Source organism: Bufo bufo, chromosome 5, assembly GCF_905171765.1.
Source record: "Bufo bufo chromosome 5, aBufBuf1.1, whole genome shotgun sequence".
NCBI lineage: Eukaryota > Metazoa > Chordata > Amphibia > Anura > Bufonidae > Bufo > Bufo bufo.
This window is the reverse complement of record NC_053393.1, coordinates 414,688,730-414,707,405: the sequence shown is the minus strand read 5'-3', so window position 1 is coordinate 414,707,405 and position 18,676 is coordinate 414,688,730. Positions and strand designations below refer to the sequence as shown.

General features: G+C 40.8%; 1 protein-coding gene across 2 annotated transcripts in view; it reads right to left on the bottom strand.

Annotated features, from left to right (window-relative positions):
• LRRC3B (leucine rich repeat containing 3B) overlaps positions 1-11,657 on the bottom strand; it is a 286,235-nt gene extending 274,578 nt beyond the window's left edge. Inside the window, exons 1-2 of one of the 2 annotated variants that reach the window (XR_005779039.1) lie at positions 11,477-11,657; positions 8,661-8,879 (exon numbers count right to left, since the gene is read on the bottom strand). The gene's annotated coding sequence lies outside the window, so the exon portion shown is untranslated. Of the gene's footprint in view, positions 1-8,660; positions 8,880-11,476 lie in introns of those variants that run through there. The other variant, XM_040432392.1, reaches the window with a different exon arrangement.
• Between the last annotated feature and the right edge of the window lie 7,019 nt (positions 11,658-18,676).

Here is an 18,676-nt window from a genome sequence, read left to right as displayed (position 1 = left end):
TTATGATTACACGGATACCACCTAATATTCTTTGTGATAATTAACAGTATGTTACAAAAATGTAATGGTTTTTGAGCCTTTTTTAGTAACATAAAAAGATGTAACTTTTAATAAAAACTAAACATAGGCATGCACTCAGAATTAGAACCTCAGACCTTCTGTACAGGAGGCAGAAGACTTACCCACTACTGTGTAAGAACATTTGGCTGTTTGAACTGGATTTTCTGTGCCTAGCAGCTATTAAACAGTATTACTATTGATTTACTATTAGTGAAGAAAACAGGCCCAGACAATCCTAAACTAATGAGTGCTTCTCTATGTTAGTGGGTAAGCTCGCTGTCTCCCGTAAAGAAGGTCTGGGGTTCAATTCCCAGGACATACTGATTAAATAATCTCTTGATTTAAATTTATAGAAGAAAAATGGAATGTATAGATATATACAGTACAGACCAAAAGTTTGGACACACCTTCTCATTCAAAGAGTTTTCTTTATTTTCATGACTATGAAGGCATCAAAACTATGAATTAACACATGTGGAATTATATACATAACAAACAAGTGTGAAACAACTGAAAATATGTCATAATCTAGGTTCTTCAAAGCAGCCACCTTTTGCTTTGATTACTGCTTTGCACACTCTTGGTATTCTCTTGATGAGCTTCAAGAGGTAGTCCCCTGAAATGGTCTTCCAACAGTTTTGAAGGAGTTCCCAGAGATGCTTAGCACTTGTTGGCCCTTTTGCCTTCACTCTGCGGTCCAGCTCACCCCAAACCATCTCGATTGGGTTCAGGTCCGGTGACTGTGGAGGCCAGGTCATCTGGCGCAGCACCCCATCACTCTCCTTCATGGTCAAATAGCCCTTACTTTCAAAGTTTTCCCAATTTTTCGGCTGACTGACTGATCTTCATCTCTTAAAGTAATGATGGCCACTCGTTTTTCTTTACTTAGCTGCTTTTTTTCTGCCATAATACAAATTCTAACAGTCTATTCAGTAGGACTATCAGCTGTGTATCCACCTGACTTCTCCTCAATGCAACTGATGGTCCAAACCCCATTTATAAGGCAAGAAATCCCACTTATTAAACCTGACAGGGCACACCTGTGAAGTGAAAACCATTTCAGGGGACTACCTCTTGAAGCTCATCAAGAGAATGCCAAGAGTGTGCAAAGCAGTAATCAAAGCGAAAGGTGGCTACTTTGAAGAACCTAGAATATGACATATTTTCAGTTGTTTCACACTTGTTTGTTATGTATATAATTCCACATGTGTTAATTCATAGTTTTGATGCCTTCAGTGTGAATCTACAATTTTCATAGTCATGAAAATAAAGAAAACTCTTTGAATGAGAAGGTGTGTCCAAACTTTTGGTCTGTACTGTATATTTTTAAATATTTAATCTGTTAGTATTACAAAAAAACTAGTATAATAGATGTGTTTTTGTAACATACTTACTATTAAATATCACACAACAGTATCCCTGTACTCATAATAACCAGTACAATATAGTGAACAAATTATTTATGGTGATCAGTAAACAGTGTACATTTTTTCCCTTCAGTACGATTTATTTAAAGGGTTTCTACCACCAGAAATACTGTTATGTAGCTGACTAACATTAGCGACATTAGTCCCTGCAGACGTTTTTTGTAAAAATAAAGCACTTTTATTATATGCTAATGAGCCTCTAGGTGCTATGTGGGCATAAAATCAGCACCTAGAGGCTCCGTCTACTCACCCTTTATCCCGCCCAGGTCCTCTTGATTGATGGCACGGTCCACCGCATCGTTGACGAAATCCCGCGCCTGCGCCGTTCACTTCTGTCTTCAGCACAGGCGCCGTGAGTGAATGATGCGCTCCTGGTGCCGGATTCCTCACTGCGCCTGCGCCGACTACGTCACAGTGAGGAAGCCGGCATCAGGAGAGCGGCCTTCATCCCGCAGGCGCGGGATTTCGTCAACGATGTGGTGGACCGTGGCATCAATCAAGAGGAGCGGGGCGGGCAGAACAGGGGACCTGGGCGGGATAAAGCGTGAGTAGACGGAGCCTCTAGGTGCTGATTTTACGACAACATAGCACCTAGAGGCTCATTAGCATATAATAAAAGTGCTTTTTTTTAAAAAAAAGGCTGCAGGGACTAATGTTAGAAACATACTGTTATGTAGTGCTGACATTGGCGCATCGCTAATGTCAGTCAGCTACATAACAGTATTTCTGGTGGTAGAAGCCCTTTAATATCATGCCTGTGCAGAATACAGCTCCCTGTGCACAGGTCTATAGAGAAATGGTAAACAGGGATGGACTAGGCTGCCTAGAGCCCACCTATAGCTACATGGAAATATCAGGGGGTGTCCTCATGGCACATAAATGCTGCAGATTTGTTTATGCACCAGCAAAGTGGATAAGATTTTAACCCCTTTCCGACACATGACGTACTATCACGTCATGGAAGCCACTGCTTCGCAGTTTGACGTAATAGTACATCATGGTGATCAGGTGGGCACCGGACGGTGCGCGCGCGATCACTGCAGGGGCCCGGCAGTCCCTGGTAGCCGGGCCCCTGCTGTATCCACCGGCATCGCTGTAAAAGCCGATGCCAGCGGATTAACCCCTTCTATGCCGCGGTCCACGCTGACGTGACATAGAAGGTTTTTGTGTCGGGTGGGGGAGCGCATCGAGTCCCCGCACTGCTGTGACGGGGACTCGATGTGTCAGAAGGCATCCCGATGCCGTGCAGAGGCTGCCCAATGCCTTGCACAGCATCGGGACCTGCCTTCTACGGGTGCCGAGGAGATCCAGCCTCAGGCTCGGTCTCCTAGGCAACCTGTTAGTGTACTACTCACTGTAGTACACGAACAGGCAATACATTACAATACAGATGTATTGTAATGCATTGCAGAGGGGATCAGACCGCCAAAAGTGAACATCAGAAATAAATTAAAGAAAAAATAGTAAAAAAAAGTGTTTTTAATAAAATCAATAACATTTTTAAGTAAAAAAAGAAAAAAACGCCCCCTTTCCTCTTATTTTATAATAAAAAAAAACCACACATATTAGGTATAACCACATCCGTAATGACCGTCTCTATAAATATATCACATGATCCACCCTGTCCGATAAACACCATAAAATAAAAAAAACTGTAAAAAAAAGCCATTTTTGTCACCTTACATCACAAAAATTGCAACAGCAAGCGATCAAAAAAGCATATGCCCCCCAAAATAGTACTAATCAAACCGTCACCTCATCCCGCAAAAAATAATACCCTACCTAAGAGAATCGGTCAAAAAATAAAAAAGCTATCACTCTCAGACAATGGAGACACTAAAATATGATTATTTTTTGCTTCAAAAGTGCTATTATTGTGCTAAAGTGATAAAAAAAAGTATACATATTAGGTATTGCCACGTCCGTAACAACCAGCTCTATAAAAATATCACATGACCTAACCCCTCAGATGAACACCCTAAAAAAAAAAAAAAAAAAAAGTGTAAAAAAAGAGCAATTTTTATCACCTTACATCACAAAAATTGCAACACCAAGCGATCAAAAAGCCATATACCCCCCAAAATATTACCAAACAAACCGTAACCTTATCCCGTAGTTTCCAAAATGTGGTCACTTTTTTGAGTTTCTACTGTAGGGGTGCATCAGGGGGGCTTCAAATGGGACATGGCATCTAAAAACCAGTTCAGCTAAATCTGCCTTCCAAAAACCATATGGCGTTCCTTTCCTACTGCGCCCTGCCGTGTGCCCATACAGCAGTTTACGACCACATGTGGGGTGTTTCTGTAAACCGCCGAATCAGGGTAATAAATATTGAGTTTTATTTGGCTGTTAACCCTTGCTTTGCTACTGGAAAAAATGGATTAAAATGTAAAATCTGCCAAAAAAGTGAAATTCTGAAATTTAATCTCCATTTTCTATTAATTCTTTTGGAACACCTAAAGGGTTAGAAAAGTTTGTAAATTCAGTTTTGAATACATTGAGGGGTGTCGTTTCTAAAATTGGGTAATTTTTGGGTGGTTTCTATTATGTAAGCCCCACAAAGTGACTTCAGACCTGAACTTGTCCTTAAAAAGTGGGTTTTGGAAATTTTCTGAAAAAGATTTGCTTCCAAATTTCTAAGCCATTTTCAAAATGATCCAAACATGAAGTAGACATATGGGGAATGTAGAGTAGTAAGTATTATATGAGGTATCACTATCTATTATAAAAGTAGAGAAATTGAAATTTGAAAATTTGGGAATTTTTCTAAATGTTTGGTAAATTTGGGATTTTTTCACAAATAAAGGTGAAACATATTGACTCAAATTTATGACTATCATGAAGAACAATGTGTCACAAGAAAACAATCTCAGAATGGCTTGGATAGGTAAAAGTGTTCCAAAGCTATTACCACATAAAGTGACACATGTCAGATTTGCAAAAAATGGCCTGGGCAGAAGAGCGAAAACCGTCCTGGGGTAGAAGGGGTTAAAATCCCAGCAAACTTGCACTGTGGGCAAATTTTACATAAGCAGCATGATGTGGGGTGGATTCTGCTGCTGCAGATTTACATGTGGACGTACTCTCGCCTTTTCTTTTTTTCCAAGGCTTAAAACACGTGAAGACTGCACCAAACTGTACTGTGCACTAGAGATCGACCGATATTGATTTTTTAGAGCCGATACCGATAATTTGTGAATTTTCAGGCCGATAGCCGATAATTTATACCGATATTCTGTGAAATTTCATTTTTGAAAAAAAAAAAATCCTACACACATCTGCTGAAAATGAATATTTTTATTGTGTAGTTTTTTTTTGTTGTAAATCTTTCTTTTTTATTTATACTTAATATTTTGGTGTTTATTTTTTACTAACTTTTAACCCCCTTAGGGACTAGAGCCCTTGTCCTATTCACCCTGATAGATCTCTGATAGAGATCTCTATCAGGGTGAATAGGATCTCACACTGTCCCTGCTGCTCTGTGCTTTGTGCACACAGCAGCATGGAGCCTACCATGGCAGCCAGGGCTTCAATAGCGTCCTGGCTGCCATGGTAACTGATCGGAGCCCCAGGCTTACACTGCTGGGGCTCCGATCGGAGGAGGAGGGGAGAGGGGACCCTGTGACCACTGCCACCAATGATTAAAACTGGGGGGGCTTGGGTGGGGGGCGCACTGAGCCACCAATGTTTTTAATACGGGGGTGGGGGGCGCACTGCGCCACCAATGATTAATACTGAGGGGCTTGGGGGGCCACACTGCGCCACCAATGAACATAAATCTCTCATTAATTCATATACAGGAGGCGGGAGCTGGCTGCAGAATCACATAGCCGGCTCCCGACCTCTATGAGCGGTAGCTGCGATCCGCGGCACCTAAGGGGTTAACTGCCGCGGATCGCAGCTACCGCTCATAGAGGTCAGGAGCCGGCTATGTAATTCTGCAGCCAGCTCCCGCCTCCTGTTCAATTTGAATGAATGAGTAAGTCAACATCATTGGTGGCGCAGTGGCCACAGCCCCTCCCCTCCTCTTGTCTTCTCTCCTCTCATTGGCGGCATGGGTCCCCTCCTCCTCCGATGTGTCCTATGTAACACAACCGATAACACAGCGATAACTCTCTGAGTACACATAATGTAGTAGACGTCACCTGCAGTCCTATGTAACACCATAGATAGCACAGTGATAACTCCCTGAGTACAGATAATGTAGTAGATGTCACCTGCAGTCCTATGTAACACCACAGATAACACAGTGATAACTCTGAGTACAGATAATGTAACATATATAACCTGCAGTCCTATGTAACACCACAGATAACACAGTGATAACTCTGAGTACTGATAATGTAATAGATATAACCTGCAGTCCTATGTAACACCACAGATAACACAGTGATAATTCTGAGTACTGATAATGTAATAGATATAAACTGCAGTCCTATGTAACACAACCGATAACACAGCGATAACTCTCTGAGTACACATAATGTAGTAGACGTCACCTGCAGTCCTATGTAACACCATAGATAGCACAGTGATAACTCCCTGAGTACAGATAATGTAGTAGATGTCACCTGCAGTCCTATGTAACACCACAGATAACACAGTGATAACTCTGAGTACAGATAATGTAACATATATAACCTGCAGTCCTATGTAACACCACAGATAACACAATGAGAACTCTGAGTACAGATAATCTAGTAGATGTAAACTGCCATCCTGTGTAACACCTCAGATAACACAATGATAACTCTCCGAGTACACATAATGTAGTAGACGTCACCTGCAGTCCTATGAAACACCATAGATAGCACAGTGATAACTCCCTGAGTACAGATAATGTAATAAATATAACCTGCAGTCGTATGTAACATCAGAGATAACACAGTGATAACTCTCTGAGTACAGATAATGTAGTAGATGTCACCTGCAGTCCTATGTAACACCACAGATAACACAGTGATAACTCTCCGAGTACACATAATGTAGTAGATTTAACCTGCAATCCTATGTAACACCACAGATAACACAGTGATAACTCTCTGAGTACAGATAATGTAGTAGATGTCACCTGCAGTCCTATGTTACACCTCAGATTAACACAGTGATAACTCTCCGAGTACACATAATGCAGTAGATGTCACCTACAGTCCTATGTAACACCTCAGATAACAGTGATAATTCTCTGAGTATAGATAATGTAGTAGATGTAACCTGCAGTCCTATGTAACACCACAGATAGCTTATAATTTAGTAGACATACCTTGACACTCTGAAGGGAGGCCCTTCCCCCACCATGCATAGTTACTATACCAGGGCAGTATTTTCAGTGAGGGGGAGGCGGGTGACCATGGGGGTCCTGGAGGGGGTATGCCATTGAGCGGGGTTGATGATGTGCAAAGTGTATGGATAGTGGTGGGGACTCCATCAAATACACAACTTAAACAATATATACACCTTTTAGGGCATTTTTTTATTATTGCATTGGACTCATTATGAGCTAAAACATTTTTTCAATTGGTCTTGATTAAAAATGTGTGCACCTTTCTTTGTACAGCCTTGAGATTCTCTAGTAGCAGGATTGTTCCATCAGGCAGCTCAGCTGACGGCTTCTTATCTCTGATCTCTGACCTCCTAAACACTCATTATAGCTCAATTTGTATCTTACTGATAAGAATAAAGGCTTAAATAAGTGTTTATAACCTTTTAGTAATTTAGAGATAAGGTTTATTAGATGACGGCACAAAGTGAAAGTAAAAGTATGTTTCCCACAGCTAGACAGTTAACCCTGTGTCACAGAATGGCTGAATATTCTTAAAAAAGACCAGTTTAAGGAATTGCAGCCAGCCCCATTCCCAGGTATCAATCTCATGTAACTCGGGGCTTTATTTCAATCAGTTTCAGTCTCCTCCACGTTTTGAGGCTTCTTCTACTCTGCCTGACCTGTCAGCACAATGAACTCCCGCCAGACTCCAGAATATGGGTCGGCATCGGGGATGCTCCATCTGCGTGTGTGCAGCAGCAGTGTGATGTATGCACGCAGTGAGACCACGGGTCAGGAGACGGGGCACGCAGTGGAGGAAGATGGCAGTCACATCAAGATCATTTCGCTACTTTCTGCCCCCCACCCAATAACTAATAAGGAGTAGATAACACTACAGGTAAGGCTATATTCACACTTCATCAAGTTGTTCATTTTTCGGTTTTGTCAGAGGATCAGGAAAAAGAACATAATGGAGTGCCTGATCTGTTATATGTGACAGTGCCTGACTTATAATGGGGTTCGAATGGGAAGAATAATGCTGCATGCTGCACTGCTCTTTCATCAACTATTAAGGCTCCTCCAATGGAAGTGTGAACGGAGCCTAAAGGTCCCTTTACATGCATCGATCATTGGTCACATTATTAGTATTTTCCCAAAAATGGACCCATGTAAAACTGCCTGCAATCGTGTCTTTCAGCTGGCACCAAAATGATATTTTCTGGGCAGGAAATAACCGGGGTCGGCGGCCCAGAAACAATGATTCTCTATGGGGACAAGCGATCACAGAGGCCATCACTTCTCCCCCTACAGTGCAGATGATTGCTGTATGTAAATGACCATCAGCCAATGTTTGGTTCATTCACAATACTTCCCTGTAATGTCCGTCCATGGAAAAAAAAGCTATTTTTTTTACAATACAGTTATAAAATTACATAAAATCTGTTCTGTTTCCAAGTCTTTGGCATAAAGATAATGGGGGCAGTTGTTCTCTAGGGCATAACGAGTTTCTTGTTTCTATCTATAATTATTTTCTGATGTCTACAGAATACAAGCCATTTCACCAGAGGTAGCATATATGGAATAAAACTTTACATAACATCCTTCTGTAGCCTCAGGTTTCACCGATGAACAATCCAATTAATAAAAAAGAAAAAAACGACCATTTACCACAATGTTAGTATCAGGCCTACAGTCACGTTGTTAGCATAGCAGGAAGCTCACCATTCAGAGACGTCAGTCCAAAAATCTGAATATTCATTTTAAGTTTTCTTTGTAATTTCTTTTTTTCTAAACATTAAATGCCTTTATATTCCACAATCCAGCTACCTACATAATATAAGGAGCAGTAGTGCATAGGTTCCGTAAATCAGGGACCGTGACATCTAATGAACATCCCATAGGCACAAATTAGTAATAAAACAGGGAAACTAGTTTCCTGGACTCAGATGAGACGCACACGGATAGAAGCCGACTTCTTTCATTTCCAGGTGACTTGCATCCAGCACACAGAACCCATCACATGTGCCTTGTGTGAACACCGGCATGTAGAGGTACAGCATCCACACTGTCACAGCAATACATGAAATCATCCCCTGGACATGGATGGGTAGACATTAGGACACAGTATACTGCAATGATAGATAGACAAAATCATACTGTGACAGACAGACAGACCGATGACAGATAGATAGATATATAGATAGATAGATAGATAGATAGATAGATAGAAGGATAGATAGATAGATAGAAGGATAGATAGATAGATAGATAGATAGATAGATAGATAGATAGAAGGATAGATAGATAGATAGATAGATAGATAGATAGATAGATAGATAGATAGATAGATAGATAGATTAGATCAGATCGATAGAAAGATCGGATAGATAGATAGATAGAAGGATAGATAGATAGATAGATAGATAGATAGATAGAAGGATAGATAGATAGATAGATAGATAGATAGATAGATAGATAGACAGATAGATAGAAGGATAGATAGATAGAAGGATAGATAGATAGATTAGATCAGATCGATAGAAAGATCGGATAGATAGATAGATAGATAGATAGATAGATAGATAGATAGATAGATAGATAGATAGATATAGAAGACAGATATAGATAGATAGATGGATAGAAGGATAGATAGATAGACAGACAGACAGACAGACAGATAGATAGAAGGATAGATAGATAGATAGATAGATAGATAGATAGATAGATAGATAGATAGATATAGTGTGGTATGAGATACAGATAGCTGGATAGATGAAACAACTTTTCTCGAGCCTGTGGTATGAGGGGATAAAACTTTGCATCTGCCATGGATGAAGCAACAATCACTTAATTTAATGGAGTTTTGGAGTCCTGTGAGGGTTTCATTTTTTGTGTACCCTGGACCTGCTGACTGACCCAAGCACCTCCTTTTTATCTATGTCCTGCTTTGATAGATAGATAGACAGATAGATAGATAGATAGATAGATAGATAGATAGATAGATAGATAGATAGATAGATATAAAAAAAAAAAAGGAAAATAAAGACGCAGCACACTAACGGTCGGGTGCAGAATCAGGCCAATATGAACCGGCACCAGGGTCCCATTCAATGGAGAAAATTCAAAAAGCCAGCAGCACTCCTATGTAATCAAAAAGAATTCTAGATAGATAGAAAGAAAGATAGATATAGAGGACAGCCATAGATGATAGATAGATAGATAGATAGATAGATAGATAGATAGATAGATAGATAGATAGATTCATAGAGGTTAACAGATTGGATGGATAGATAGATCAGATAGATAGATAGATAGATAGATAGATAGATAGATAGATAGATAGATAGATAGATAGATAGATAGATAGATATGAGATAGATAGATAGATAGATAGATAGATAGATAGATAGATATGAGATAGATGATAGATAGATAGATGATAGATAGGAGATAGATAGATAGATAGATAGATAGATAGATAGATAGATAGATAGATAGATGATAGATAGATAGATAGATAGATAGATAGATAGATAGATAGATATAGAAGACAGATATAGATGATAGATAAACAGATAGATAGATAAATAGATAGATAGATAGATAGATAGATAGATGTTAACAGATTGGATGTATAGATAGACGCACACGTTAGAGAGGGCTGGAGTCCACAGTCTTGGACTTCTGGAAGAAAACCCCAGTGTCATGCAGACATCCCTGACTGGAATCCACAATTCCTCTGGGGGCCAGCAGCTGAAGCAGCGCTCAGGTGGAGTTGGTGTCAGCAGTCCAGGCCCACTATCTACCTGCTGGAAATCAGACTGCTCCTTGTGAATAGCACAGATGGAGGGGTCTCTTTCCCACAACCATAAACCAGGTAAAGAAGAGGAGATGTGTCCAGAGCTGTAGACCTCCAGCACATACATACAGTCATGTAACACAAGTGAATCCTTTCATTTATATTCATTCCTCATAAAAGCAATTCCTAGCGAAAATAAGAGGATGTGAAAAACAAGAAGACAGAGGAAAACTCTCATCATCCAAATCACAAGACAAAAAAGGGGGGAAAATAGCGTTCAGCCGTAGGCGCTGATGCGACAAACTCCTTCTGAAGAATGGACTCATTGCCCCCAGAACTGCATGAGGTGGGGGCATGGATAGAGCAGAGATGTTCCCAGACTGGGGGTTGTATTCCTCACAGGGACTGCTAACCTAGGGGGTCTATCCTGTAGGGGGGTATCCATCTGGCTAGGAGGGGATACTATGGGTAGGAGATGTGGCTTCATTTAGATGAAAATGGGGTACAGCACTGAGCTGGCAGAGAGCAACCTTGGAAATAGCTTGGAATGTCTTGAAGGACTTCAGAGAGGTATCAGAAGAGGAGACTTTTCTCAGCTGCTACATCAACAAGTACAATGCCCTCCTCCTGACACCACAGCAGACACCATGGTTCCTTCACTGTGCACATCCAGACAATTCCCTGTCACGAGTGTCGTCGTCGTCGTGACTATTCCCCTTGACCATGTCTGGTCAGCCAGGAGGGTTAGTGTCAGGGTGACGGCAGCAGAAACACATACACAATAACTCCTGACTGGAAACTTGGCCGGAGTTGAATACCGATACAGGCAGCCACAGCACAGACAGCTCCAGTGCAAGGAGAAGACGATGCAATGGCAGCTTCCAAAGAGCAACAGGCGTCAGCGAGCAGAGAAGACGGAGCACTTACCTGAGCAACTACCTGACGCCGCTGCAAGGAGAGGGAGACAGGGACACCATGCTGCTCGTGTCGCCGGGGGAGAGTCCAGCCTTGACCCGCGCCTCACAGCACTGCTACCATCCCCTGTCCACAGAGGGCTCCTCCTGCTGCAGCCCCGGGGAGGAGAGACCCCGTGAACGTGGAGGAGCCAGACAATGCACGCACACCCAGCACAGGCTGACTGACTGGGTATCTCCTCAGCTCGGAGGGGCTGGGTGCTGCTGCTGCGATGAGGGTGGGTGGGTGTGATGGTGACTACACCACTGTCATCAGCTCTCTGCTGGCTGTATGGTTTTCAGGCATGACCCTGTTTCCAGCTAATAATCTCCTAGCAGCCATCATCATCATCTGACAGGGGTTTCTTCTAGTCACTGCCTGGCTGCCTGCTTACCAGTCACATTACAGCTACCTGTCTGGCATCAATAATTCCTCCAGGTTGGAAAACAGCCCTGGGAAATTGTGCCATCCATTCAGGTGCCAGTCTGAGACAGCTCCTAATAATGGGGTCATATTTTATATTTATTAACATCCTTTCTCTGCCTCAGCAAAAGTGCTGTTTATTTGGCAGAAATGTAAAATATAAGGGTGCACAGGATTCGCAGGGGACATTTATCAAATGGGCGAGAGATTTACAGAGGGTGCCAACCCCTGCCAAACACATGGACCTGCCAACTGGGCAATAACTCCTAGAAATAAGCAATTGTGCAGCAAACAAGCAATATCACTAGAAAAGAGCCAGGAACAAGAAACTACCCCAGAAAAACATGCAGTACCCCTACACATAACCCCATAGGCACCAGCAGCTGCCCAGAAAACGGGCAGTACCCTTAGACATGATCAGCTACCTCTTAGGAACACATAATTAACCCCTATATATGAGCAATTACCTCACAGGCATGAGCATTACCAGACAAACAAGTAATACCCCTAGACATACTTCAAGCAATTACCTCAAAGGACAAGTAACCACCCCCGGCCACAAACACACATTATTCTGAGAGATGAGCAATAACCCACTAGGTATGAGCAAACCCCCAAAACATTTGTATTAGGGCTCATTCAGACGGCCGTATGCTGTCCGCAAAAATACTGAATGCTATCCTTTTTTTTGCAGATCCGGATAGCATTCAGTATTTTTGCGGACAGCATACGGCCGTCTGAATGAGCCCTTACTTCTAGATATCAGCAATCGCCTCTAGGTATAAGCAATGCCCCCAAACATTTGCGTTACTGCTAGATATCAGCAATCGCCCCTAGGTATAAGCAATGCCCCCAAACATTTGCGTTACTTCTAGATATCAGCAATCGCCCCTAGGTATAAGCAATGCCCCCAAACATTTGTGTTACTACTAGCTATCAGCAATCGCCCCTAGGTATAAGCATTGCCCCCATACATTTGTGTTACTACTAGCTATCAGCAATCGCCCCTAGGTATAAGCATTGCCCCCATACAGAGGTCACTTACCCTTCACCCGGCGCTGTTGTATCAGGTCCTCCAATGACGGTCGGCTGTTCCTGGGAGAGTATCTGGAGTCCAGCGCAGTTTGGAGAAGTCGTCAGCGTGCCTCGTGTTGCCTGGGATGCCGGGGGGCGTGGTTCGCGCGTCTGGAGTATGACGCGGGCGGTCAACGTGATCGTGATCTTCTCAATGTTTTTCCAGAGCGATCCTTTTGCTCTAGTCAGGATGGTGTGCCGTAATTAGTGTTCTAACAATCCTCTATAGGCTTCTTAAACGCGTTTCGGGAGTCTCTCCCTTCATCAGTAAGTACATAAAGGGAAAATGGTAGAATGGTAAACTCATTTGCGTCCTCTACATGCGACCTCGGCGAGGGAGGGTTTGGCGTCAGGTGTCTTGAGTTTATCTTGCGCCAGTACTATACGAAGTGTGTACGGGTCCTGATGTGGCCTAAACATACGGATACATTCAGATTTGATTGTTAGTAACTTCTTAAGTAATTTTGTTTTTTTGATCTTGTTCACTTCCACAAAACTCTTTTAAAATAAATAATTTAGCGTACCCAACCTCTGGGACTCCCTGGACACTGGGTGCCTATCACTTTATAATGGGTGTGTACCAACTGTTTATCAGCAGGTGTCTAACAACTGTTTAACCCCACACCTTGGGTTTCTATGGTCTCCGTTCTGATGCTATAGAGTTACATTTTTTAATTTCTGATTGATATAGCTTCCTAATTACCTGTTTCTCTGACCTCAAATAGGCGCTCCACCACCTTTTCCCCTTTCTTTTGTTCTATAATTCCTAGGAACAAATAAGTGCCCCAGCAAATATGCAATACGGTATAGATGTGAGCAATTATCTAATAGGAATAAGCAATTACCTCTTAGGCACGAGCGTCTACCCCCTAAAGTAGATCAATTACCCCAAGAAACATACAACACTCCTAGACACAAGCAAGGACTCTCTAGGAGCCAGAAAATATTCAGCAATCATGTCATACCCATAGATAGGAGCAATACCCCTTAAGCATGAGCAATTGCCGAGCAAAGATGCAATCTCTCTAGACACAAGCAGTTACCCTTAGGAACTAGTACATAGACACTGGACACAAAGAATAACCTCTTATGGGTGGGAAATGCTTAGTAAACGTGAAATATGCCCAGACATAAGGTACTGTCCAGCATACAGTATCACTAGACATAAGAAAGTACCCCCTAGAGATGAGCAATTACCCCAGAAAACATACTACTAGACTAGACTTAACTTCCAGCCCTTAACACCTAGACATGCAATTACCCCAAGGCACAAGTAATTACCCCTCAATGACAGAGTTTTCTTTTCTTTTAGCAATTTCTGGTCATTACTGGTTATTCTAAATTATTTGGCAGAATCTTCCCAATTCACTAGAAAGCCACCAAGATTGGCTTACAATACAACATGATCACTAGTGATGAGCGGCAGGGGCTATATTCAAATTTGAGAATTCAAGATTATTTTATTGAATGCTAAAAATCGGCAATGTAAAAATCGCATAATGCGAATTCGTAGCGCGATATACAGGCGTGGGTCACTTTGGCTACATTTTTCAAGCTGGTATAAGTTTCCTGAGACTGGAGAAAATGGTTGGCAGAACATTACAATAGCTTTATATGCAGATAGAGTCAAGTGCTCCAATATATTCACGATTGCGCTAATCGGCAGTGATTAGAATATTTTATCGCACTACGTGCAACTTCACATTTTAGCAGGTCTGACTACAGATTACTGATTGGTGCACTGAGTATTGTTGTGAACTTGACATTGCTCATTTCTCTCACCATGCTGGGTGAGAGAAATATCTCTGTAAATTGACAACTTTGTATAAAAAAAATTAAAAAGTTTTCATTTACAGAGATATTTCTCACACACAGTATGGGTATATGTAAAAATACACCCCAAAACACATTTCCCTGCTTCTTCTGAGTACGGCGATACCACATATGTGACACTTTTTTGCAGCCTAGGTGCACAAAGGGGCCCAAATTCCAATGAGTACTTTTAGGATTTCACAGGGCATTTTTACGCATTTGGATTCCAAACTACTTCTCACGCTTTAGGGCCCCTAAAATGCCAGTGCAGTATAAATACCCCCCAAGTGACCCCATTTTAGAAAGAAGACACCCCAAGGTATTCCGTGAGGGGTATGGTGAGTTCATGTAAAAAAAAAAATTTTTGTCACAAGTTAGTGGAATATGAGACTTTGTAAAAAGAAAAAATAATAATCAATTTCCGCTAACTTGTGCCAAAAAAAAAAATCTTCTATGAACTCGCCATGCCCCTCACGGAATACCTTGGGGTGTCTTCTTTCCAAAATGGGGTCACTTGTGGGGGTATTTATACTGCCCTGGCATTTTAGGGGCCCTAAAGCGTGAGAAGTAGTTTGGAATCCAAATGCGTAAAAATGCCCTGTGAAATCCTAAAGGTACTCATTGGAATTTGGGCCCCTTTGCGCACCTAGGCTGCAAAAAAGTGTCACACATGTGGTATCGCCGTACTCAGAAGAAGTAGGGCAATGTGTTTTGGGGTGTATTTTTACATATACCCATACTGTGTGTGAGAAATATCTCTGTAAATGAAAACTTTTTAATTTTTTTTATACAAAGTTGTCAATTTACAGAGATATTTCTCTCACCCAGCATGGGTATATGTAAAAATACACCCCAAAACACATTGCCCTACTTCTTCTGAGTACGGCGATACCACATGTGTGACACTTTTTTGCAGCCTAAGTGCGTAAAGGGGCCGAAAGTCCAACGAGTACCCTTAGGCTTTACAGGGTTGCTCACAATTTAGCCCCGCCCAAAATGCCAGAACAGTAAACACACCCCACAAATGACCCAATTTCGGAAAGTAGACACCCCAAGGTATTTACTGAGGGGCATAGTGAGGAGATTTTTTATTTTTTTTTGCCAGAAGTTAGCAGAAATGGAAACTTTATTATTTTATTTTTTTCCTCAGAAAGTGTCATTTTCCGCTAACTTGTGAAAAAAAATTAAATCATACATGAACTCACCATGCCCCTCCGCGAATACTTTGTGGTGTCTTCTTTCTAAAATGGGGTCATTTGGGGGGTATTTATACTATACTGGCATTCTAGCACCTCAAGAAACATGACAGGTGCTCAGAAAGTCAGAGATGCTTCAAAATGCGGAAATTCACATTTTTGTACCATAGTTTGTAAACGCTATAACTTTTGCGCAAACCAATAAATATACACTTATTGGATTTTTTTTTAATCAAAGACATGTAGCACAATAAATTCTGACACAAATTTGTATAGAAATCTAATTATATTTGAACAATTTTACCAGAAATAGTTAAAAATACACTTTTTTTTGAAAATTGCGGTCTATTTTGATTAATATCAGAAAAATGAAAAATGTCAGCAGCAATCAAATACCACCAAAAGAAAGCTGTATTGTGAGAAGAAAAGGAGGTAAAATTCATTTGGGTGCCAAGTTTCATGACCGAGCAATAAACCGTTAAAGTTGTGAAGTGCCGATTTGTAAAAAAGGGCCTGGTCACTAGAACTAGGGGGGTATAAACCTGTGGTCCTTAAGTGGTTAAATAAGTCTTTATGACCTCTTAGTAGTTTAGAGATAAAGTTTATTAGATGACCGGCACAAAGTGAAAGTACCAGTCACGCAGTTTGAAAAACAGTTAACCCTTTGTGACAGAATGACTTAATATTTTTAATAAAGGCCAATCGAAAATATGATTTTTAGCTAAAAATGAGTAAAATGCAATCATAAACAAAAATTGCTTCCAAGGTGTACATGGCCTTTAAAAGGAGACCATTATATGAAACATTTTAACATTTTTTTTTTTAAATTAAAGACAGTAGTTTTACTGTGGCAGATTTCATAGAGTTTGCAGCTGATTTTTTAATATGATCAGGGGATGATATGATTAACAGAGACTATAGAGGGTTAAAAGTTTAATGAAGCTTTATGTTACTAGTAAGGGATCAATATCAGTGCTAACTTCTGCTTGACTGAAGTAGCGTGAGCACACTTAGTAATTGATCTCAGGATATACCTTCTAATGCTTTACTGTACAAATTTAGATTTGTTCTTAGTGGAGCAATTTGTACTGTCATGCAGAAAGCGTAGATAGAATGACTTTCTACTAGTAAATGTCATGAGTCAGCCTCTTATGACACTTCTATGAATAGTATACGCCCGGGGATTGTGTTCTGGAAATTCAGGAGAGCTGGTAGGACATTCATCAAACTGTTTCCTGCATTTTAGGAAAATACAGGGTTGAAAATGACATCCATTTGGAGTTAATAAACTGTAATAAACAGTTTGTTACAGAATAGTTTATTTTTGTTGTTGGGGTTATTATGTTAACGTAGATGCTGCTAATAGAGATGAGCGAATTTCATGTTATGAAATTCGTTCACGCTTCGTTTGGTGGTAAAAGCAGATTTGCGTTATGACGCAATTCTATAACGGAATGCATTTAGAGGCATTCCGTTATTCATTCCGTCATAATAGAAGTCTATGGCCTTCATAACGGATCCGTCCCGCTTCCGTTATGCAGGAGAGGACTCCCCTGCATAATGGAAACGGGACACATCCGTTTTGCAGCCCATAGACTTCTATTATGACGCAATGGATAACGGAATGCCTCTAAAGGCATAGAATTGCATTATGGTCCGTGGTAACGGTGTCCATAACGCAATTCTGCTTTTACCACCAAACGAAGCGGAGCGAATTTCAAAATATGAAATTCGCTCATCTCTAGCTGCTATAATATCTGTTACCACAAAATCTTTGTATTTTAAACTTGTATCCGGATGTAATAATTCATGTCATAATTAGTTAACATGTTCAAGACAGATATTCAATACTTAAAAAATAAAGTGAAACTAGATTAATTCTGGTCATACAGTAAAATTTTTTGTATTACTTCATATAGCCTGCAGGTGTCAGTATAGTCTTTGCTGTCTATAGAAAGAAACATGCAAATTTTTTCTTCTTCCTAGTATAAAAGGCTGCCCCCTGTATGACATCTAAGTGCATAACACCACCTCAAAGAATATTTTTGGACATATTTTTTTTAATGATGGCTTTAAAAGTAAGGCTGTGTTTACACTTTTGTTATTTCTTTTCTATCATGCTTAGAATAGTATAGAAAACTGGAAACACTCATAAAAGTCAAATTGGATGTATCATTATGAATAGAGTTAAGCATATCAAAGTTAACAAAGTGGAATTAGATCTAAATTTCAGGAAAAATTTGTTTTATCCCATAGTTGAATTTCCTCGCGCTTTGTGGTAATGAATCAGATGTTTTCTAAAATGGCTGTTAAACATGTTAGAAAGAGGAAGTAAGAAGCCCGGGAACAAGGGACCACCCATAATACCATGCAGATAGCCAATCAGCAGATAGCCAGCCCCTGTGATATCACAGCTCTGATTTTGAGGTGTTCACGTTCTTTTATACATAAGTGTATCCGTTAATCCTTAATTGTGTAATTGGGGTGAAATTGCAGCCTGATACTACAAATTTTAGGGTGCTCACATTCTTTTATATATAAGTACATCCATTCATACTTGATTCTGGGTGAAATTGTGCCCTGACACTGCTGCTTTTTTACAGTTACTGTTATAGTACAGTAGGTCTGACAGACAGGTGCTAGGCCCTTCTAAGGGAACAGGCAGTGG